The 23,818-nt window shown below is 44.7% G+C and overlaps 1 long non-coding RNA gene across 4 annotated transcripts in view; it reads left to right on the top strand.

Moving 5' to 3' along the window:
* The first annotated feature begins 2,729 nt into the window (after positions 1–2,729).
* Positions 2,730–23,818, top strand: part of LOC138990197 (uncharacterized) — a 157,348-nt gene continuing 136,259 nt past the window's right edge. For all 4 annotated transcript variants that reach the window (XR_011466314.1, XR_011466312.1, XR_011466315.1 and 1 more), the window contains exon 1: positions 2,730–2,949. This is a non-coding gene — a long non-coding RNA (uncharacterized lncRNA). The remainder of the gene's footprint in view (positions 2,950–23,818) is intronic.

Below are 23,818 nucleotides of genomic sequence, written 5' to 3'. Positions count from 1 at the left end.
AGGACAGGGATGTTGCATGTTGCAGTTCATGGGGCCGAAAAGAGTGGGACACAACTTAGGGACTGAACAACAACAACAGGATTAAACCTGGCACTGTTTTACCTCCTTGGAGTGACAACTTATTGTATTATAACAAGTGCCCCCTAACAGTGTGGGCACCCATTGAAGACAGAGATCGTGTATTATTAATCTTTGTACCCTTGTCAGTGTACCTGGCAAAGACACATGGCTTAGTGAATGAATGGATGCATGTACACCAATCATAATTTCTGCCCATAAAGAACAGGATTGTGACATACTCCAACTACATGTTTCTGTGTGTTTCCCTAAAGCACTATAACTGTCTACATAGTTTTATAACAGCTTTGAGTGAGTGAAGTCGCTTAGTCGTGTCCGACTCTTTGCGACCCCAAGGACTGTAGCCCACCAGGCTCCTCTGTCCATGGGATTCTCCAGGCAAGAATACTGGAGTGGGTTGCCATTTCCTTTTCCAGGGGATCTTCCCGACCCAGGGACTGAACCCAGGTCTCCCGCATTACACGCAGATGCTTTAACCTCTGAGCCACCAGAATACAATGTAACTGCTATATAAATAGTTGTAAATACAACGTAAATGCTTTGTAAATAGTTTGGCTTTCTGGAACTTTCTGGAATTGTTTTTTCAAATAATTTCTATCAGTCCTTGGTTGAATCCATGGATTCAGAACCTGTAGACAGGAAGAGGTCACTGCATAACTAGAAAATCTCTAAGGTCCTTAGACCTTCCAAAGCCTTAGAGCTCCCAGTCAATTCCCTGAGGCATGGGGAGGGACTGGAGATTACCAGGAGGAATCTCTCCCAATAATATACAATATAGAAAGGTAACTGTGATGCTCTGAAAAATGAAAGGAAAGCTATAAGTACACATTCCAAAGGGAAAGAGGAACAGAACCTGTGAGTGAACTTATGAATGATCCACTGTACTTAATTACACAGCCTTTTTGAACAAATGTATATGTGTACATGCAAATATTTATTCCTGAGTCAATAAGAACATCTTAAAATTATTCTAGAACTTCATTTAAATTGTATCTTTTGGGTCTGTTGATTGGAATGGAATTGGCCTGTGGATCCTTCTGTGGAAGTTTTTATATGTTCATTTGCGAACGGTCATCAGTTAATTTATCTTAAGATCAAGACCAGGAGTCAAAGCTATGATGGTGATGAAGATATGGAAACTCTTGCTTTGGTAGACTTGACCCTAAGCTAAGTGGGACAAGAAAAAAATTAAATTGAGGGGTTAAGAATACTGAATCCATGATCTACAAATTGTAAATGAAAAGTTCCCTTTAAAGAAAGACTTTTTATGATAAGAGCACTGAGATGTAATTCCCAGGTAACCTCAGCTTTTCAAAAGTTTACTGGGTATCACTTGTTATGAAAAAACCACATTAGTTACCGTTTTCGATCACCAAAAGAAATCCAAAGAGGGTTTTTGCTTTTATGTAAAAGGCAAAAGGCAAAAATAGCACTCAGCACTCGATTTGCAGCAAGCTTATACAGAGGCTGGAGAAGGAAATGGCAACCCACTCCAGTGTTCTTGTCTGGAGAATCCCAGGGACGGGGGAGCCTGGTGGGCTGCCGTCTATGGGGTCGCACAGAGTCGGACACGACTGAAGCGACTTAGCAGTAGCAGCAGCAGTATACAGAGGCAGTGTCAAGCTCCACCTCCTGCCCCCAACTATACTGGGCATCTCGGTATCAATCTGCCATAGATTTGAACTAAGTCTGTGAGCATCTGTGCTTTATCTTGATTGATTTTGTGTGCTCATTAGCAAGATGTGCCCCAAGGTAATTCTTTTGTGCTTTCTGCCCTTTTGGCTTATGAAAGGTTTCATAGAAACACTCTACTTCAGGTAGTGGGGAAGCTTGCACAAGTTCACACAATGTGTATTAATATAATGCAGTGGTTTTTAGTGGATTCAGAACTGTGCATCCATCACCACTAACAAACTGAGGGAACAGTCTCGTCACCTTCAAGAAACCCCAACCCATTAGCAGTCACTCGCCAACCCGCCTCGCGCCCCTAGCAACCATTAATCTACCTTCTGTCTCTATGGATTCTTAATTTCTTGTTACACTGTGTACACAGCATCAACTATTAGAACGCATCTCTGTGCCCGACTGAGACATAAGAGCAGAAGCAGTTCTGATTCAGCGAAGAAGTACAAAATCAATCTCCTTGCTTTGTGACCTTGGGTAAGTTGTTGAACTGGATTTAGTTTCCTCCTAAAAATGAAGAAGTTTGGACTGTGCAAGAGGTTAAACAAACAAAAAAAAAGCAAAACCCCTCTGGCTATAATTCCAATAGGCTTCCTAATACATGTCTTCCTGTAATTAAGATTTCATACCAGAACTGCTGCAGCCGCTGCCTTCCCCGCGAAGGGCCCTAGAGAAAACGTTTTCTCTTTTTCTGCCCTTTGTGGGTGTCTATTCCTGGGCGGACCAAGGAGAAACTGCAGAGCCCAGGAGCGGAGTCTCTAGCGCGCGGCGCCCGCAGGAAGCCTCGCCCAGCTCGGGACCGCACCCTCCGCGGCGCCCCTGGGAGAGAGCCGGCAGCCGCGCGCGCCACGGACGCGGGGAGGGGCGCGGCCATGGGGAAGGGGGCGGAGCCAGCGGCCTGGCAGCCAATCCGGGCGGCCGCGCGTCCCGAGGGCCGCGGCTCTCCGGGCGCGCAGGGGGCGGGGCTCCGCTTGACAGTGGCGGTCGCCGGGCAGCGGAGCCCGGGCACAGCAAGCGCGGCGCGGCGCGGCGCGGGGAGCACGGGCGGCGGCGGCTACGGCGCAGGGCCCCTGCCAGCACAGGGTCTCGGCGCAGCGGAACAGCCTCCCGCGGCGGCGGCGGCGGCGGCTGCGTCCGGGCGATGCGGCGGGTCTCCTCAGGCGCCGGTGTCCCGACCTCTTCCTGAAGGTACCGCGCGGAGCTCGCCCCCTCGCCCCCGGGCGGCGCAGCGCCGGCCCCGCCGCTTTGTGAAGCCCCGGCTGGGGCGCGGGGTGGGTGGGGCCGGGCGGGGCGGCGCTGTCTGGGCAGCTTTCCCCGCGAGGAAGAGGGTGGCGGCGGAGGGAAGCGGGCTGAGGGAGGAGGGCTCTCTCCCGGGCGCGGCTGGCGGCCCTGCCGCCCTCCATCCTCCTGCCACCCCTTCCCTTCCCACCCCACGTGGCTCGAAAGAGGTCTCGTTCCGGGAGAAAGTTTGGTGCTGAGACGCGCCGAGCCGGACTCGGGGGTCCCTGAGGCGCGCCCCAGTAGAGGGGAGGCAGGTCGTCCTTGCCGGGAACGCCCGTGACCTGCATATGGGCAAGCGGGAACCCAGGCCACTTTCTAACCTCTCCCCACATCCACTCTCCCCCCAGCAGCATTCCCGACGCAGGCTCTTCCCCGAGGAAATTCCTCGATGGGGATTCCCCCCTACCCCAACTGGAGCAGGGGACAGGCACCCAGAGCCCCCCACCCCTGCTGTGGCTTCTGCCGAAGGTAGTAGTTCAGTCTCCCGCACCTTCTAATTAAAGGTCCCTGAACAGTGTGTTGGAGCTGCCGGTGATTCCTTCTGTGTCACATCTTGAATATTTTTTTCATGCCACTAGGCTTACAGTTGGCTTCTCCAGCGTGCTGGGGTGTGGAGCACAGGAACGGGAGTAGAAGCTGTGGCCCATCTCTCAGGGTGCAGGGTGGGGAAAAAAAAAGAATACAGAACGCACTGATTCACTTGACGATGGGAAAAAGTTTCAGCCTTCAGAAAAAGATGGGTTTCCATGTGGATTATTTGCTTTGACGAAACTTCCTCAAATGCAGAGAAATAGAGTTAGTACTGTGTTTTACACAAGGTTGTAGGAACAGTCTGTCGTCACTGTAGCTGGGAGTAGAGGTGGCCATGTGTTTATCATAGGGACTTGAAATGAGCAGATGTCGACAAGTGTGTGTTGAATTCTGTTTCATTCTCATCAGCCTGATCATACGTGTGGATTCTCACAGGTACTTTATTTCTTACCAAGAGTATTCATACCATAAGACAACTTCATAATACCTTCAGTATCTGCAGACTGCCTTAGCCACAGACACTGGCCTCTTGTTCTGGTCCACACTGTTTCTCCCTTCACCAGGTCCCATCACTTCCATAAGAACGTTTACATACAAAAGAGCAGGAAACCTCCTTCGTCCATGGTGACACGATATATACAGCATATACATAGAGCATACAGGTGTCCTAGATATTTTGTATGTAACTTTGATTCTCACAGTCACCCTGATGTGTTCTTGTCACTTCCCCTACTTTAGGATTTAAAGAGTTTTGCAGTCTTCCAAGATTGGAATTTGAACCTGGATGTCTTTGACTTCCTGCCTGGTGTTCGTTTCCACTAACCTATGCTATCTCTTGGACTCTCTAGGGAGAGAGTTATCCGTGTGATGATATACTAGGAAATCCCAGCATGGCAACATAGACTGCGTCTCCTGACCTCCTGGGTCAGAGCCCTTTATGGAGTGTCTTCTCCTGGGAGCCCACCACTGTGTGCCCAGCCACTATGACATCAGGGGTTGACATCAGGGACTGACATCATGGGCTCCGCACAGTACCCCCACTCCCCTACACCCAGGATGTAAGTCAGATGGCAATCTCCAAACATATAAACACCTTCCCCTTCCTAATACCTTGGTTCCAGAAGGCAGATGAGTGTTTTCCCTTTCTGCTGCTTAAGGAGCAGTTTCTCCCCTCTCAGCCATTCAGGTCTATTTTAAGTCTGCACAGATAAGTACACCCCACCAGCTGGCAGCCACGCTTCCCCTGTGGTGTTCACAGGGACACACTCACCCTCCTGTACCAACTGTCAGAGAATTCCTGACACAGCCCTGCCTACTTACAGCGGAAGACTGAAACAAGGTCTCTGGGGAAGATGGTATTCGTCCAGGGAACCCCTGGATTCTCCTCTACTGACCAGAAAGGAGACTCACCCAAAGACCCTAGGGGCAGGAAGCAGGCCTTCTCAATAGTACCAAATGCCGTGTGTGTGGTGGCCTGTTGTCAGCACTGTTAAAGATAATGTACTCGCAGTATAGAAACGCTATGACTGGTTGGTTGTCTTCGTGATGGACGGAGGTGATCACCTATTTCTGATTTGATTACTCACTTTTATACTGAGGCAGTTTTCACCTGGGTGAAGGGTCTGGAAACATGGTATCACAGTTGTGATAGTGAGTTTGAAGATATATCTTAAAAAAAAAAAGTGACTTTTATTATAATCTACAGTTACTCTTTTATCACTTCTCTTCCCTAGGTGGGTTGTATGTATGTCTGTTCTCTCCCTTGCTATAGTCTTCAACTCTCCTCTGGTTCTGAAATGGTTTGCAGTACTAAGGCTAAAAAGAGATAAATGCATTTTTGAGCTGTGACCATATGCTGCCTGGAAGCCTGTCCTCGTAGTTGGCATTTTACTCATGTTACTCTAGTGTTCAGCATCTCAAAGTCCTGTGTGCGTGCTTTGGGATTTCATATGGGCTCTCCTGTCTAATCATTTTACTCCATCCCCCACAGTGTGGTGAGGTTTCAGTCTAGAAGATAGCCCTTGCACCTCCCCTCTGATAGCTCTAAACTGTGGAAAACTGGAGCAGCACTAATTAAAGTTGGGAAAGTGGAACATGAGGTGTACTCATTGTCACTCTCGCACCGGAATGGGAAATGTACCGAAACCATTTGCAGGGAGAAAGAGTGAAGCCGACTTCTTTAAATGACTGGGGATCTGCAAAACTGTACCAGATGGTTGACATGGTACAGCCAACCTGAAGTTGGGAGCACGCAGATACCTCACTAACCTAAAAGTGTCCACAGTCAACAAACTTCCACTCTGCATTCTATTCAGGTTTTAAAACCTCTTATTAACTGGCAACCCATCTTTATTTCTGTATTTCATCAAATTGGGAATGTCATCAGAATGTAGGACATAGCATGATTTTTCTTATACAGGGAGGAAAAAAAAGTACTGCCAATTATATTATGACTTGCCACTCTAACAGTGGTCTTCCAGGAAGACACTGCATGAAATTGTCATGCTAGCATCTCACAGCTTTCAAGGTTCATCTTTTCCATCAGTTGTGGTACTTTTTACTGCTGGTACCTCAGTAGCATTGCTTATGGTGTGATAGGCAATCAGTTTGTATATGTCTTAGTTACGAACTGTAACACAGATTCCTCTTCTGTGTTTTCCTTCAGTCTAGTTAAGCATTTGGATTTTGCTTTGCAAGGTAATGTGTAAACACTAAACAAAGACAAATGTTTCCTTTAGTAACAGAATATTTAGACCCCACTACTCTGTTTGCCTTGGTGTACACACAGTAACATCTTTAAGTGCCAAATCATGGTGTAATCTTTTTGAAAGCCATTTAAATGGCAATTTAACAGAATACGTGCAATGCCAACGATGCCTCTTAGTGGAAGCAATGACAAAATGAATAGCGGTGACCAAGTTGATGCAAATACAGGGAAATGATGATTGTGCTGTGACTACTGCCAAGTTGTCAGTCATTTTAAGGTACTGTCCTTATTAAGACCCATCCTGATTTCAGAGATATTAAAGTGCGGGGGAAAAAAATGAACCTTATCAATGAAATATGTTAATCTGTGCCCACTTAGCTTGGGGAACTTGACCTGCCTACCATCTTGCATGTTTTCATTCATTCTTTCATTCACAGAGTCAGTCATTTTGTTAAACTCCAAGCTTCAAAGGCTGATGATGACAGCTGGCAGAGAGTGGCCCAAGTGAGAGAGCCAATAAGGAGGTGGTTAGGAGTGTGGCCTCAGGATCGGCTGGTTTGCATATGAAAGGCTTGTGGGAAGGCCAGTCTTTTTATCTTTAGGAATTGGCTCAGCCTGAGAAGGGCACTCCCTCCAGGGTCCTCAAGGCACCCCCTCCCCACCCCGAGATGTCAAAACATCAGGATACAGAAAATAAAAGGCTTGGTTGATTACCCGGAGATTTTTTTTAATAGTCAACTAATGGATTCAGCTCTGGTGCAGCCAAGCATGCGGAGGTGCCTAGCTCAGGATGTGACACATGGTCTCATCCAGTCAACATTCATTAAATCCAAGTTGTGGTGCCAGATGGTCCAGCCGTGCTCACAGTCAGACTGTGCTGGATACTGTATCAGGTGTGCACTGTTCATCTTGAGAGAGAGCAAAAATGAGAGACTGTACACTGCCCAGAGGACCCCCAGATGAAAGATGAACCACCCAGGACAAAGACAAAACCCAAGTCTCTAAAAACATAAATGAACCCTTAAGCAGATACATCTTCAGCTTTAAGATCTGAAAATCTGTAAGGTAATTATATATTGGGGGCTTATTCACTGTGGATTTGGAAAATCAGTAAGAGTCAGGAAGCATGAAAAAGTTAGTATTAGTTGCTCAGTCATGTTTGACTCTTTGCGACCCCATGGACTGGGGGTCAGGTTCCTCTGTCCATGGGATTCTCCAGGCCAGAATACTGGAGTGGGTAGCCTTTCCCTTTTCCAGAGGATCTTTCCGACCCAGGGATTGAACCCACGTCTCCGGCATTGTAGGCAGATTCTTTACCAGCTGAGCCCCCAGGTTGTTTGTCAGAGTGAAATTGAAGTTGGAAAGTGAATTTAGTGTAGGTGAGTGGTGTGCTCAGGAGTCGATCGCTAAAGGTGAGTTACTCGAAATAACGTGAAGCATCCTTTTCTTCTCAGCTGCAGGCAATATCGATCAGATGAGCAGATGGTTTACATACACAGAAAAGAATGTCACTGGAGAGAGTTATTTGAAGGCAATTATAGGATGTGTGGTGGCGACAAGTCTAAGCGTAGAATGTTTCACGTATACCTGACTGACAAGTGTCCGCTTTAAGGACACTGATGGAGAAGGCAGTGAGTGGGATGGACCTGGGTTTAGATTCAAGGCATTGCTCTTAATAATGAAAACGGGGGTGTTTGAGGATGGCGTGTCTGGACCCACAGTGAAGTAAATGAGTCCTTCCTCTGAGCAGCCTCTTGACTTTTCTTTATGTGGCTGGTTAATGGTTATAACGTGTTCAGAATCCTATGACTTTTTCCTTAGAATCTTGACCATGCATGTTAAGAAATAATCATGAAAACATAAGCAGGAGGTCAGTCTCTTCATGTAAGAAGGGTAATTCCTTTGTAGTGAAAGCTGTGCAGTAGCCCTCCGCGTGCAATTCCTCCTAGTCTGTGACTTTGCACACATCATTCTTGTGTTTGTGTAGGAGCTCATCTGTGTTGATGGAAGTTGCAGAAATGTGTTCACTGTAACACACAGCTGCTCTGCCTTTGTGTTTCCACACTGATGTCATAACTCTTTAGTTAAAGTAGTGATGGTAGCCAAAACTGGCCAGCGAAAGCATTTCTGCCTGGCTTAGTTGCTGACCTGGATTTGACGTTGGTCAGGATGGTCTTTGGGTTTATCCACTCCAGTGATGAATTACGTCTCAACCTCACATACATTTCATAATCCAGGCTTTTATGGCCTTTTAACCTGATTCCCTACATGAATTAGGTCCATGTGAAAATGGAATATTCAGTCGAATGAGATAATATGCAGACATATGTGAATCGGCCAAGAAATGTAATGGACAATTACATCAAGCTGAATGTTGCTTTCAGGTGTTACTCAATGTCAGCGATCCCTGGGAGTCCTTGGCTTTCTGGACCTCTTTCTTTGTGTTGATTCTTAAGTGAGACCCCCTATGGAAGGCTGCGGGGAGAAGGGACAGCCTTCCTGGAGCTATTCTTGGTAACTATGTTCTAACTTTAACCTTTGTGAATTTGAATTGCTCTCTTCTGGGAGTGGGTGGAAAGAGGCATCTCCCTGCTGATCTCTTCAGCCCTGGAGCCTAGAAAAGTGCCTGCAAATGGCAGGGGCTTAATGATTACTTGCTGAATTAAAAAATATCCTTTGACTGGTTGACACAGGTATTCCCATCCTTCTTTGGTCCAAGATTCTTATTGCTTATGAATAGAAATCCTCACAAAATACCTTGTGATTTCATATCTAAATCATTTAGTATAAAGAATCAAGGATATCAAACCTGAAATTTTAAAGAATGGAAGTCATGAAGATAAACTCTCCTTAACAAATTAAAAAATGTATTGTGAGTGATCATTATTAAAATTCTACAATATTGGATTGTAAGATAGGAAGACTAAAAATAATGGTATAGAAAATACAGATTTTGACTCAGATTATTTAGGGAGCTTAACACATACAAATACAAAATACAGCTTTTGAAAAAAGACTCAGTTACCTAAGGAAGCTTGCTAGAACAACAGAACAATAGCTTGAAGAGAAAACAGTAAGAAAGAGAATAATTTACATTTTGGCCTTAAGCAAATACTGCATTAATTTCTGATAAGTGTTAAACGTTGGAGAGGAAAAAAAGAAATACCGTAATGATGGATACATGTCATTATGCGTGTGTCTAAACCCACAGAATGGACAGCACAGAGGCTGAACCATACCGTTAACCATTAACTATAATGGACTTTGGGTGATTATGAAGTGTCAGTGTGGGTTTATCAGCTGTAACAAATGTCCCCACTCTGATGGTGAGGTTGACAGTGAAGGAGGCGGTGTATGTGCGGGGACAGAGAATATACGGGAAATCTCTGTACCTTCCCCTCAACTTTGCTGTGAACCTAAAACTGCTCTGAAAGAATAAAGTCTTATTAATAAAAAAGGAAAAGCGAGGAAGAGGAGGAGGAATGGACAGACAGAAAGCAGAGTCATTTTTTTATCCCAAGTCTGAAAGCAGTGAAGACTTTTCTGAATATTCATGTCATCTTATAAGACAAATACATTAGAATATAGAAACCTGATAATCACTTAAATAATGATCCGTAATAAAACCATCCTAAAAGGCAGCATGACAGAACATGGCTAATGGAAGCATACGTAAAATATGTCAGGGGTTGATATGAATATGGGATGTGTGGCCTGGTCACACATTCCAGGGGTTGAGGGAGGGAAGCAGATGTTTTGGTCCTTGATGTACAAATGTGAGATCATTGCATGATAGGCCCAGAGTGTAAAACATATACATTAATCACTACCACTTAAAGGCGTAGTTTGTGTTTTGACAAAGATCAAAGATCAGAAGTAATTGGGAAGTTGGAATTCTGTATCCACTGACTGCTTGTTCATTTGTTGCACTACTGGAAAACAAACAAACAAGCCTTCTATAAAGCACAGGAAGCTCAGTTTAGTGCTCTGTGATGACCTAGATGGGTGGGAGGGAGGTCCCAGAGGGAGGGAACATATGTATACATATAGCTGATTCATTTGGTTGAATCACACAACATTGCAAAATAATTGCACTCCAATTAAAAAAAAAAAACACACAAAACACCTAAAAACCAGAAAACAACAGAAACCATCCTTGAAACACCACTCAATAGTAAGGGCTTTATTCAGAAACCACTTGAGACAGAATTACATATCAGAATTTTCTTCTCTTGTTTTTCCAGACAATAGAAACAAATTTCATAAAAGGCTACAGTTTGGACCCTTGGAGGTATTAGTAGCACATTAGACAGTGTCTCTGCCTTAGTTATATGCCTTAAAAGTGCACTTATCTGAAACAGTAGTTTAGGGTTTGAAATCTGCTCTCAATTCTCATCACATGTCCACTCCAGCATTGTTTTTCTTATCTCTGTGGGAAGTGGAGGTAGAAGCTCTGTCTCTGTGAGTATTGCATGTGGCTGGACAGTGACCTTCCAGCCCATCGAAAGGATCAGAACAAAGGTTGGGAGGTCCCTTGAGCAGTGGCTATGTTATATCAGGTGTGTCTGGGGGGTGGAAAGAGCTTCGACTCAGACTGACGTGGGCTTGCCATCCCCTTGTCATGGAGTGAGAAGTGCATCATTGCCCAGTGAGGGGGCTGTGTGGCTGATACCCAGCTAAAGGCTCTCTGTTGTCCCCCTATGCCGTTTAATCCTCATACAGCCCCTGGGCGGTCAACCTTGTTACTGTCTCTGTTTTGCAGATGAGGAAACTGAACAACAAAGAGGTTAACTGTTTTGCTTTGGGTGACCTTGATATCCAGTGAAGAGGCTGAGAGAAGAACCTGGAGCATCTGACCGGGATGCAGCACCGACTTTATGCTCCCATGGGGTGTGCTTAACACCCTTCAGACTTAGCTTCCTTGTCTGTAATTGGGGCCGTTCATTTCTTTTTTTTTTTTTTTTTTCGTTCATTTCTATACTCAGCCAGTTGGTGGTGAGTTTGCGTTTGCAAGAGAATATGAATAAAGTATCAAGCACGTTATAGCCCAGTGCACAGTGGTTACCTGTTACCATTGCTGTCTTTTTCCCCGGTGATCCAGTGGCCAGAACTCCACACTCCCAATGCAGGGTCCCAGGTTCAGTGCGTGGTCAGGGAACTAGATCCCACGTGCTGCAACTAGTTCACATGTGGCAGCTCAAAGATTCTGGTGCTGCAACTAAGACGTGGTGCAGCCAGATAAAACTTGAAAACAATCTTAATAAAGTTAAAAAAAAAATTTAGCCCATTGCCATAGCAGCCAGTCATTCCTAGCTGTTCACTGTTACAGGTCCACAGGAGCTTCTTTACTGATGTCCATTAAGTCCCATCTAGAACCCTCTCTTCTCCACCTGGATGGATATTTTCTTCCTTCTGTAGAGTAACTGGATGTGAGGGAAGCAGAAGTGGAAGAGCAAGCACTTTAAAAATGGAGGGAGGCAGAGCAGCCTTAATCCTTGTGGGAACCTCACCCCCTCAGCAAAACAGTAGACTTAAATCCACTGAAAGTAACACAGAAGGCACGTTTTCACTCAACACTCCGGTGTCAAGAACTGGGGAATCTTCATCTGTTATCCTTTGAGTCCTGTATCTGTTGTCTTCTCAAGTAAGAAGAAAACTATAGGCAACCTCTGGTGTACTCTTGAAGCAGTAACTATATAGAAAGAGTACATGTAATTACAAGGTCTTAAGTAGTTAGTGACCGTCAACATTCTTGTAAATATATTGTAGCTAGTGAAACCTACAGGGTATTCCTCTAGACCTTAAAGAGATTCTGGTACATCCACTTTGAAGTATTTAGAAATCAATTAAGAAATAACTTTTTTTTTTCCTCACAAGTCCAATGTCATGTTTATAGAACACCTCATTTATACATTTGTAATACATTTTAACTTGTATAAAATACCCTGTGGCTTCCCAAGTAGCGCTAGTGGTAAAGAATCTGCCTGCCAGTCCAGGAGATACAAGAGACTGGGGTTCGATTCCTGGGTCAGGAAGATCCCCTGGAGTAGGAAATGGCACCTCACTCTGGTATTCTTGCCTGGAAAATTCCATGGGCAGAGGAGACTGAGCACAAAATACATTAGATATATTTTTAATGTTAGCATGTTTTATTATGCAAGTAATATGTTCAGTGAGCTTCCCTGGTGGCTTGGATGGTAAAGAATCTACCTGCAATGCCAGAGACTCTGGTTTGATCCCTAGGTCAGGATGATCCCCTGGAGAAGGGAATGGCTACCCACTCCAGTATTCTTGCCTGGAGTATTCCCTGGATAATGTTGAAAATTTTAAAGATTTAGTTAAGCAAATAGAAGAATATAAAAACCATCCATAATTCCACCTCCTAAATATTATCACTGTTTGCATTTTTGCATATTTTCTCCCAGATTTCTTTTTTTCGTTTATAGATGTATACAAGACTGAATCATTTAGTATACTGTTTTATAAGCTGCTTTTTTCACATAGCACAGTTTATCCCAAATCTCTCACCATGACAGTAAACCATTATGTAGATTTATTAGACAAACGTCAACAGACCTTGGCCCTTGTATTTCAGGACACTAGAAAGGCCTCCACTTAGCCCCGAGGCTGAGGACGTTGTCCAACTCTATACAAAACATGCTGTCTGCCTGGTGGAGCTTTTAAGCCCCCAAGCTGGGCCTCACTTGCACAGTGTGAGGTCTCCATCTGCACTCCTGCCTCTGCCCAGTATCCTTCTCATCCTGAGGCTCCTGCTGTTTATCTCCTGAAGGTTCTCGGTGTCACCCTGGTGTTTCTGACATGGAACTGCAAATGAGCTTTTTCTGCCTCCCGTCCTCTGACGGGTGAAGGTCGGGAGATACACAGCCCTGCCAACTGGCTTCTTAAAACCAGGACCATCTGCCGATAAAAACCTGCCATTCAGAATACTTACTCCCTCCCCATTTCTACAGCTGGCTCTCAGTTACTGCTTCCCCTGGGAGCCAAGATCACCAAGATCATTAAACCCCACAGTGGAAAACCGAACTTCACGAGAATTTAAAATCTCCTCCTTGTCCATCTTTCAACTAGAGCTGCTCACCAATGCACTGATTTGAGTTTCTTCTTTTATCCCCCTGATTCAGAGCCTAATGAGCAATGAGGTAGCCAAAATCTGGTTATCAGACAGACGAGCAAACAGCCTGTCGTTATGATCCTACAGTTTGAGTGTATGTCTCTGAAACCTCTCCTGCCTTCCCTGTGAAGGGTACTAAGCAAGGTGTTTTATAAGTTGCTTTTATCTATCTAGGTTTTCCAAAAACCCATCAGAGCTCTTCACATTAAGTTCTAAGTAATTGATACTCTTTTCTTTTTTAAACATTATTTCCTCTGTTTCAGTCTGCCATCTAATTTCCACCCTTCTGCGAAAAAAAAAAAAACTATATACACACACAAGTCTATGTGTATTTCTGTGTATGTATATTCATACAAATACACTTTTAAAAAATGAATCATCTGTACCATCTTTCTAGATTCCACATACAGGCGCTCATATACAATGTTTGTTTTTCTCTTTCTGACTTACTTCACTGTATATGACAGACTCCACGTCTCTACAAATGACCCAATTTCATTCCTTTTTTATAGCTAATATTCCATTGTATGTTGTATATATCTACTACATCTTCTTTATCCGTTCATCTGTCAGTGGACACTTAGGTTGCCTCCATGTTCTGGGCTATTGTAAATTGTGCTGTAGCGAACACTGGGATGCATGTGTCTTTTTGAATTATGGTTTTTTCAGGGTATATGGCCAGAAGGAATAGAGATGCAGAGGTGAGGAACAGACATGTGGACAGGGGGGTGGGGGCGGAGAGGGGAGGATGAGCGGGGAGATTGGGATGGACGTGTGTGCATTGCCACGTGTCAAACAGATAGCAGTGGGGACCTGCCTGTGTAGCACAGGGAGCTCAGCTCGGTGCTCTGTGGGGACCTAGAGGGGTGGGATGGGGGAGCGATCGAGAGGGAGGTCCAGGAGGGAGGGGATATAGGTATACACACAGCTGATTCACTTCATTGTACTGAAGAAACTAACTCAGCATTGTAAAGAAACTATACCCCAATTAAAAAAAAAAAAAAAGAATCAGAGTCACCATTCTCTAGCCATGCATGTTTTTGTTCTTATACCTTCTCCATCAAGGAGCACTGAGCCTTGACATTGCCGGGCATTCAACACGCCTGTGTGCATGCACATCCATCCTTTCCTCCCCGGCCACCGTGGGCAGCTGCTTGTCCTGTCTGCTCCTCTCTCCCCCAGCTTCAAGCCTGCCTTTAGTCCTGACATATCTCTTCTCCCCCTGCTTTCCTGCTGGTCAATGCTCTGACATTCTTGTCCTCTCAGGGAAGATATGTGATACATCCGAAAGAACAAACCTTAGGACCACGGTATTCTCTGCAACCATCACAGTTATTAACATTTCCTGAAACAGCACTCCCTGTTTAAAAGATTGTGGGGTTTTGGTTTCTGTTTTTTCTTAAAGGAAGCCTTTCCGTGCACTGGCTTTCATGGCACTCTTGTGGCTGGAAAGGGCTACTGCCCTCTGGTTATGTCATAGATGCTGAGAAGGGGCATTTCGACTAAGGCACAGCCAGCACTTAGTTCTGAGCATTCCAACCGTCTTGCTGTATAAGTGGCTTATTCCTCAGCAACAGTAGTGATTCAGGCCCCATGGGACCACTCCGGCCTATTTGAATAAACTATCAATAACATTAAAAGCCTTCCCCAGCATCGACATTTGCCAGCACTTACAGACCAATGCAAATGGGATGAGTGGCTTTTGGACGTTTTCAGTTTCTCCCCAGTGTTTGTTAAACATCCAGGGTATTTATCAGAAATGGCCATGGGACACGAACACCTTCTAGTATGTGCTTTTAATTGTATTTTTGCTGAAACTGTCAGACTCGATTTCTTGTTGGATCATGTCTTTAGTCCCGGAGAGGAATCCTGGAAGTGCTGAAAAGAATTCTATGTGAATTACCCCTATTTAGAAGAAGACCAGTCAGAGTTGGCATAGCAGCCTAAGCTTTCAGCCAGGGCTGAGTGTGAGGACTGCCAATTAGGAGGCTGGAGGCAGGACCCAGATCTGTGCCCCTCCTCTCCTCTCCCACTCAACAGAGCGCCCCAGGCCCACTGACCCAGCCAGGCACCAAGTCCGCTGGACCCCAGACTAAAATCTGAGCAACACAGTCCAAAGCTAGCAAGGAGCCTGGGGAGGTGGCCATGGCGTGACTGATTTCATTTGCGTCCTGGATGTGTTTCAAGACAACGATGACCTCTCTCTCGAAAATGTGTTTTTCACACAAATACCTTCTTTTTTCTTTTTTTGGAAAGAGTCCACTGCTTCGATCAAGTTCTTCGATCTTAGAGGAATCCGTGGCTACAAAGTGCTTAAGATCCATGGTCTAGCTTTTCTCTCCTGTTGAAAATAGCCTCCCCTTTGCTGACTCCTAAGTTTTATTCAAGTCCTGAAAGGAAAGAAGTTTGAGGTGTTCTAAACCTCTGAGTTAAGCTACAGGGGTTTAGGGGGCATTTTAAACCCAAACCCTTACCTTCCTGAACCCAAGAAATCACAGAATCAGAGGAAAGCTGCTCTGATGAGGTTTAACAGTATGTGTGAGAGGGGTGACACTGTCCACTCCCAACATGAGCTGAGGACTCTGGGAAGATGCTGGACCATATAGTGGAAGTGGGCAAAGTAGTTGCCAGTCGGGCTCTGCAAAAGAACCTTTATTATTTTTGCTAAAATGGACATAGAGTCCTACAACTTTGTGTGTAGCCCCAAACAGCTAAGGTCCAAATACACGTTTCACAATTCTGAATTCTAAAATACACTCTACTGACAATAATTTACATGACCTTTTGGATCAGAAGTATAGTGAGAATTGATTATATTCATTTGGTTTTTCACCTAGGATATAATTTCCTCAGGAGTATTGGTAATATTGGTCAATATGAAAAGAATGGGTGCCTGAATGACATATATAAATTAAAGTCTCCTTTTTAAAACATGACTGATCTGAAATACAAACAAGAATACCACCAAGTCATAACCAAGTCCTTTTCATACGGGATTAGGTTTTGAGAGTTTAAGGGCTGTCCTTTATTGTCTCACATGGTGATGAACTGACCAAATATACATACAGGAAAAAGAAGTAAAGATATTAAATTTTTATTTTTAAAAGTTTGCTCTTTACATCTGGGCTTCACTGGTGGCTCAGTGGTGGAGAATCCGACTGCCAGTGCAGGAGAGCATGGATTCAATCCTTGACCCCGTTAGATCCCACGTGCCGCAGAGCTGCTAAGCCCGTGTGCCCCAACTACTGCGCCTGCGCTCTAGAGCCTGGGAGCCGCAACTGTGGAGCCCACGTGCTGCAACTGTGGAAACCCGTGAGCCCGAGAGCCTGTGCACCGCGACAAGAGAAGCCACCACAATAAGCTCAGGTCTCCCCAAGCAGCAATGAAGACCTAGCACAGCCAAAACTACGTGAATAAATAAAATTATTTTTAAAAGCTTGCTAATAATATCTTCAGATCACCATTATTATCAGTATGGTAGAAAAGGCTAAAGCTTATTTTCCAGAGGAGAGTTTAAGTAACTTTTATTTGGCCGATGTGACTAGCTAAATTCCCTTCTGGTAATCTTTTAAAATACTGGATCTACTTATGAGTTTTATCTGTGAACTTCAGTGGAGTTTCTGGATTTTCCTGGATGGATTTACTTATTTGCAATACTTTGCAAGGTGGTCTCTGTTTTACTTGAAAGCCCATTAAATAAGAGGATATGCTTGACTGAAAAGAGAGCTTGAGGATTAACCAGCCAAAGCAGAAGAAAGCAATGACTGAGTGAAGTTAATCTGGTTGTCCCAGAGTTGATCCTAAACCATTACTGCCTAAGCCTTGGTGGATCCCTCTGTTTACAAGGAGGACACTGCCTGTGGCATCAGCAGGAGCTTAGTGTGCTGTTTGGAGGGCTTATGCAAAGTCGGTCACTCAAGATTTCACAAGCACAACAAGGCCTCACTTATCTGTCATTACAGGGCTTTGCCGACAAAGGTCCATATAGTTAAAGCTACAGTTCTTCCAGTAGTCATGTACAGATGTGAGAGCTGGATCATAAAGAAGGCTGAGTGCCGACTGGTGCTTTCCAACGGTGATGCTTGTTGTGAGTCCCTTGGACAGCATGGGAATCAGACCAGTCAATCCTAAAGGAAATCAACCCTGGTTATTCATTGGAAGGACTGGTGCTGAAGCTGAAGCTCCAATACTTTGGCCACCTGACGGGAAGAGCCAACTTATTAGAAAAGACCCTAATGCTGGGGAAGATTGAGGGCAAGAGGAGAAGGGGACGACAGAAGATGACAGTTGGATGGCATCATCAACTCAATGGACATGAGTTTGAGCAAACTCCAGGAAATAGTGAAGGACAGGGAAGCCTGGTGTGCTGCAGTCCGTGGGGTCCCTAAGAGTTGGACGTGACTGAGCTACTAAACACCAATAACGGCTTCCCAGGTGGCTCAGTGGTTAAGAATCTGCCTGCCAATGCAAGAGATGTGGGTTCCATCCCTGGGTCTGGAAGATCTGCTGGAGGAGGAAATGGCTGCCCACTCAAGTATTCTTGCTTGGAGAATCCCATGGACAGAGGAGCCTGGCGGGCTGCTAGTCCATGGAGTCAAAAAGAGTTGGATGCAACTGAGCACACACACAGGACAATGCATTCCAAATATGTTAGTTTTTTACATAACATAAGCTAACTTTTTTTGGAATCTATTAATTAAAGGAAGACACTGTCTTCCAAAACAGTGTTGAAGTTAACTTTCCCTTTTCTGGATGTCTTGGGCATGGATGTACTTCGTGCAGCTGTAAAACTAGAAATGTGAGGTCATTTGTCCGTTAAGCCAAGTTACTCCAGAAGGCTGTGCTTTCTTCCCTGCCCTGATTTTGTGGACCCATTTCCTCCACGGATCCTGAGGGAGGAAATGCTCTTCCCATTCCTGTTGGAGTATTTAATCTACATCTGTTACCTGGATGGCTCCACACCTTTCTTATGCTAGAGAGAGCGCTTTGCAAGTTCTGTTCTTTTAAAAATAGAGAGGGACTTCGCTGTCAGCCCAGTGGTTAAGACTCCCAGCTCCCAATGCAGGGGACCTGGGTTTGATCCCTGAACAGGGAACTAGGTCCCGTTTGCCTCAACGAAGATCTCATGTGTGGCAACTAAGAGCCCGAGCGGCCAAATAAATAGATAAAATACTAAGAGAGTTAGTGTTGACAACATGTAGTTCAGGGTAATGAAACTCATTGGCTTTAATTATTCTCAAAATCGATTTGGGTTAAAGAATAGCTTCTAGTTCATTATTGTGACATTGGTAAAATTCTGACTGGACCTTTTAATTTAAAAATTTTGAGCTCTTTAGAAACTGTAAGTGCAAAGCCCTGTATCTAGCTTCATCTGAAGTCAGTCTCCTAATTCTACCTTGACCAGAAATTTTGGCTTAATTTATGTTTTATGTGTTGTAAGGGCTCCCCAGGTGGCGCTAGTGGTAAAGAACCTGTCTCCGAATGCAGAAGACTTAAGAGCTGTGAGTTTGATCCCTGGGTTGGGAAGATCACCTGGAGAAGGAAATGGCAGCCCACCCCAGTATTCTTGTCTGGAGAATCCCATGGACAGAGGAGCCCTGGTGGGCTACAGCTCATAGGGTCACAAAGAGTCAGACTCGACTGACGTCTCGCACACATGTGTTTACATGTTGTAGGGTAAATAACACAAGTGATAAAATAATGCAAATGATAAGGACCTAAGGGGAAAGTAAATGGGAGTTTTGAAGAGCTCACATCATCACTATGCATGACTGTGTAACTTTTTAGTAAGTATGAAGTGAGAAGTGAAGTGAGTGAGAGTCGCTCAGCCATGTCCAGCTCTTTGCAACCCCATGGACTATACAGTCCATGGAATTCTCCAGGCCAGAATACTGGAGTGGGTAGCCTTTCCCTTCTCTAGGGGATCTTCGCAACCCAGGGATCGGACCCAGGACTCATGAATTGCAGACGGATTCTCTACCAGCTGAGCCACAGGGGAAGCCCAAGAATACTGGAGTGGATAGCCTATCCCTTCTCCAGGGGATCTTCCCAACCCAGGAATCGAACTGGGGTCTCCTGCATTGCAGGCGGCTTCTTTACCAACTGAACTATTAGGGAAGCCTTTAGTAAGTATGCTGCTGCTGCTGCTAAGTCGCTTCAGTCGTGTCCAACTCTGTGCGACGCCATAGACGGCAGCCCACCAGGCTTCGCCATCCCTGGGATTCTCCAGGCAAAAACACTGGAGTGGGTTGCCATTTCCTTCTCCAATGCATGAAAGTGAAAAGTGAAAGTGAAGTCGCTCAGTCGTGTCCGACCCTCAGCAACCCCATGGACTGCGGCCTACCAGGTTCCTCCATCCATGGGATTTTCCAGGCAAGAGTACTGGAGTGGGGTGCCATTGCCTTCTCTGTTAGTAAGTATAGAGAGATTTAAATAAATTTAGAGTTGTGTTTCTCTCAGATTTAAGTAATTGGCTACACACTAAATGGCTTGATGACTTGGTTTCTATGTATGCTGCTGCTGCTGCTGCTAAGTCGCTTCAGTCGTGTCCAACTCTGTGCGACGCCATAGACGGCAGCCCACCAGGCTTCCCCGTCCCTGGGATTCTCCAGGCAAGAACACTGGAGTGGGTTGCCATTTCCTTCTCCAATGCATGAAAGTGAAAAGTGAAAGTGAAGTTGCTCAGTCGTGTCCAACTCCTAGCAACCCCATGGACTGCGGCCCACCAGGCTCCTCCATCCATGGCATTTTCCAGGCAAGAGTACTGGAGTGGGGTGCCATTGCCGTCTCCGGGTTTCTATGTATATAGCCCTACAAAAGAATCTTTTCCAGTACATGCTTAACAATCAAAAAGTAATTTTTATTTATTTTCAGCGAATTAATTCTTTTGTGGAATGGAGACAGTGTCTCCATATTTCATACGCCTCTTCCAACATGTATTTATTTCACAATGCTTTTTTCAGCATTGCGAGTAGACACATAGAGCCAGTAGATGTAAACGTGTACAGTTTGCTTGCTTTAAACGTCTATATAGTCATGGTGGCGGTGGCTGTTAATAGCGTAACTAGATGCTATGGAATTAGGCAGAAACATACTTGTTATATAGAAAAGTCTGGTTACCACAGCAGCTTCTCCTTTTGTCCTGGATCAGCATTTTTTTTTTTTTTCCCCTTTAAGTTCCAGACTAGAGTTGTTTACAGTCTTTTTTTTTTTCCTTCACAAATCCCAGTCGCCTGGAGATATGGCAGCTGATCAACACAACTTATTACTCTGCAGGTGTAAACCAGATAATTTAGGCCCCCAAGCCATCCGGGACCAGAAGTACTTAGTTGCTTTTCTTCATTAGTGAAATTCACAGGATGGTTCTATCAATAAATCGTCCCTTTACATCTTAGGTTTGAAAATCAGACCCTCATCACAATGCCATTGGCTTCCCTGATGGCTCAGCAGGAAAGAACCCACCTGCCAGTGTGGGAGACACAGGGTTTGATCCCTGGGTCAGGAAAATCCCCTGGAGAAGGAAATGGCAACCTACTCCAGTATTCTTGGCTGGGAAATCCCAGGGACAGAGGAGCCTGGTTGGCTACAGTCCATGGGGTCACAAAGAGTCGGACATGACATAGTGACTAAACAACAGCAACACAATGCCATTTAGCTGGTCTGGGTGGGAGCATGCGTATCTAGGTGAGCCACTTAGATGAAGTGAAAAGTCAGTAGGTCAGAGCAAGAACGTGAGTTATGTGACCACTCCAGCAGCATCATTATTATTGGTCAGGGAAAGGCACTAAGGTCACTTTATCTGCTGAAGTGGTAGGGGATGGTGATTTCATCGCATATGGCTTTTGATTAGAATGTCTTAATGAGATTGTCAGTGACGGGGAGATGAATCTCGGAGAACAAGTTTGGATTGTGTTTAGGTATGTTTAAGTAGCATCCTAATGACTCTTGAGAAATTACCTGAGGAAGATGTAATCAACTAGACCATACTGGCTTATCAACATTGGGCCATGTTCTGCATTTCTAATTTGGTTACCTGGAAACTAGTATCATTAAACTAAAAGACATCTGTGTTGTATGTCTTGATGGCAGGGGGTAGGGTGGGCAGACCAAAGAAAGATTAATGATACTTTAGGAAATGCTCTGACTCTGTGCTGGAAATGATCTCTTCTCACAAATTTTGCATTCCAGCCTAAAACAGCCCTGTCCGTGCTCTATAATTAGAAATATAATAAACAGTCAAACCCAGGCACTAGGAAAAATGTCAGATTTATTTTCCCCACCCCCGCTTGTCCTATATTTGTTTGGTTTATTGTTCTCTTGGTCAGTGAAGAAATTTTATTTATATGTGAGTGACAGCATAAAAGTAAATGATTCAACAAATTTACCATTTGGAGTATATTCTATTTTTTATAGTAATTAACCATATTTTGGGACATAAAGTACAGGAAGGCTTCCATATAGTATTTGTATGATAACTTTTCTGTCCACAGAAATTTGTTGCATTTTAAACCCATATGACAAGCAAATACTTCTATCCTAAATGTCTGAAATAAAATATCTAGTATGATTTCCTGTGCACAAAGATGTGGATTACAAGGCTTTCAAGAGCTGTAAAGTTGGTTTTCTGTTTAGACCTACCTCATATCTAAGGTGTTTAGAAATTAACTGGTGAAAAATAATGTACTATTTACTAGAAACAATTTTAAAGGACCGTAGCCTATCATCTGTTTCAAATAATCTTTACTGGGGACATTCACACGAGCATACTGTGGCCTGGTGCATGAACTTGCTGTTACAGTGTTGGGGACCACTGCTTTCTCAGATTTTACACTGGATCAGAGACAGTCTTTATGCTGATAGATGATACTAGAGGAGTGTCAGTTTCCCTGGACACTCTCAGAAGCTACTCCCATCCTAGAGTCCACTCACCAGGTAGGCCCAGAAATCATCTGCTCAGACCAGAGACATCAGATGGGTGTCCTTGCCTGAGGAGGCGAAGACGGTGCAAGAAAAATGCAGGACAGAATTCCAGTCTATAAATAACTCAAAGGCCATTGAAAAGAGGAGATGAACATAAGAGAAACAAGGAACCAACTAAACTATGGAAAATTCAGTACTCGATTGTGTGAGGTTCAAAGTTCTTTTCTTAGAGAACCAATCAGGAAGGAAAGGAAGCCCTGAAGCAGGGCTGATTTTTTTAGACATACAAAAGGTCAGAGCTTTCCTGGTGGTTTTGATATGATGTAGGACCAGAGCTTGTGGCTCAGGGGTTAAAAGAATACACCTGCCAATGCAGGAGATGCAGGAGATGAGAGTTTGACCCCTGGGTTGCGAAGATCCCCTGGAGGAGGGCATGGCAACACACTGCAGTGTTCTTGCCTGGAGAATCCCATGGACAGAGGGGCCTGGCGGGCTCCACAGGATCACAGAGTCCGACACAACTAAAGTGACTGAACACACGTGCACAGGACCAGAGCTTGGTACCTCTTAGTATTAACTCTTGGTTTTAACGGCGGCAACCCACTCCAGTGTTCTTGCCTGGAGAATCCCCGGGACGGGGGAGCCTGGTGGGCTGCCGTCTCTGGGGTCGCACAGAGTCAGACATGACTGATGCGACTTAGCAGCAGCAGCAGCAGCAGGGCAGACATCCTAATCCTGAGCCACCCTCATTGTGTTCTTGCCCCTGTCATAGTTTAGAAAAGGCTGTTTGGCATCAGTGGAGAAGCTGTGCTTCACCTGAGGTGGAGATGAGGCTCCTGTGCATAACGGGAGACCTCTTGACAGCAAACTACGTGACCGGCAGAGTCTGTCCATAATCTCCTAGCCGGCGGTGGGAAGGAAGAGAGAAAGCTAGCTCATTTGCATCTCATCCTGCCCAGGAAAATTTTTGCTAATAGTAGTTCTACTTGTTTTTGTAAACTGTGGGTAGAGCACTTAACATGAGAGCCAGTCTGTTTTAAAAAAGAATGTTTTATTATTTTTAGCTACTCTCTAGTTGCCATGCACAGGCTTCAGTAGTTGCGGTGCACGGGCTTAGTTGCCACTTGGCATGTGGAATCTTCCCAGACCAGAGATAGAACCTGTGTCCCCTGCGTTGGCAAGTGGATTCTTAACCAGCAGACAACCAGGGAAGCCAGGAAAGCTATTCTTTTAACACAACTCTTAAGTGTACGTTCCAGTGTTGTTGACTTTAGGTACAGTGTTTTACAGAAGATCTTTAGAATGTATTTATCTTTCTTAACTGAACTGTTAATATCAGTTGACTAGTAACTTCCCATTTTTCCAATCTTTGATTCTAGAAATTTGACTGTTTCATTAGATAGCTCGTGTCTGTGGAATCATGCAGTATTTATTCTTCTGTGATTGGCTTATTTCATTTAGCATAATATCCTCAAGGTTCATCCATG

The sequence above is a fragment of the Bos mutus genome, chromosome 12 (assembly GCF_027580195.1).
Source record: "Bos mutus isolate GX-2022 chromosome 12, NWIPB_WYAK_1.1, whole genome shotgun sequence".
In the NCBI taxonomy this organism is placed as follows: domain Eukaryota; kingdom Metazoa; phylum Chordata; class Mammalia; order Artiodactyla; family Bovidae; genus Bos; species Bos mutus.
This window is presented reverse-complemented; position numbering and strand designations above follow the sequence as displayed.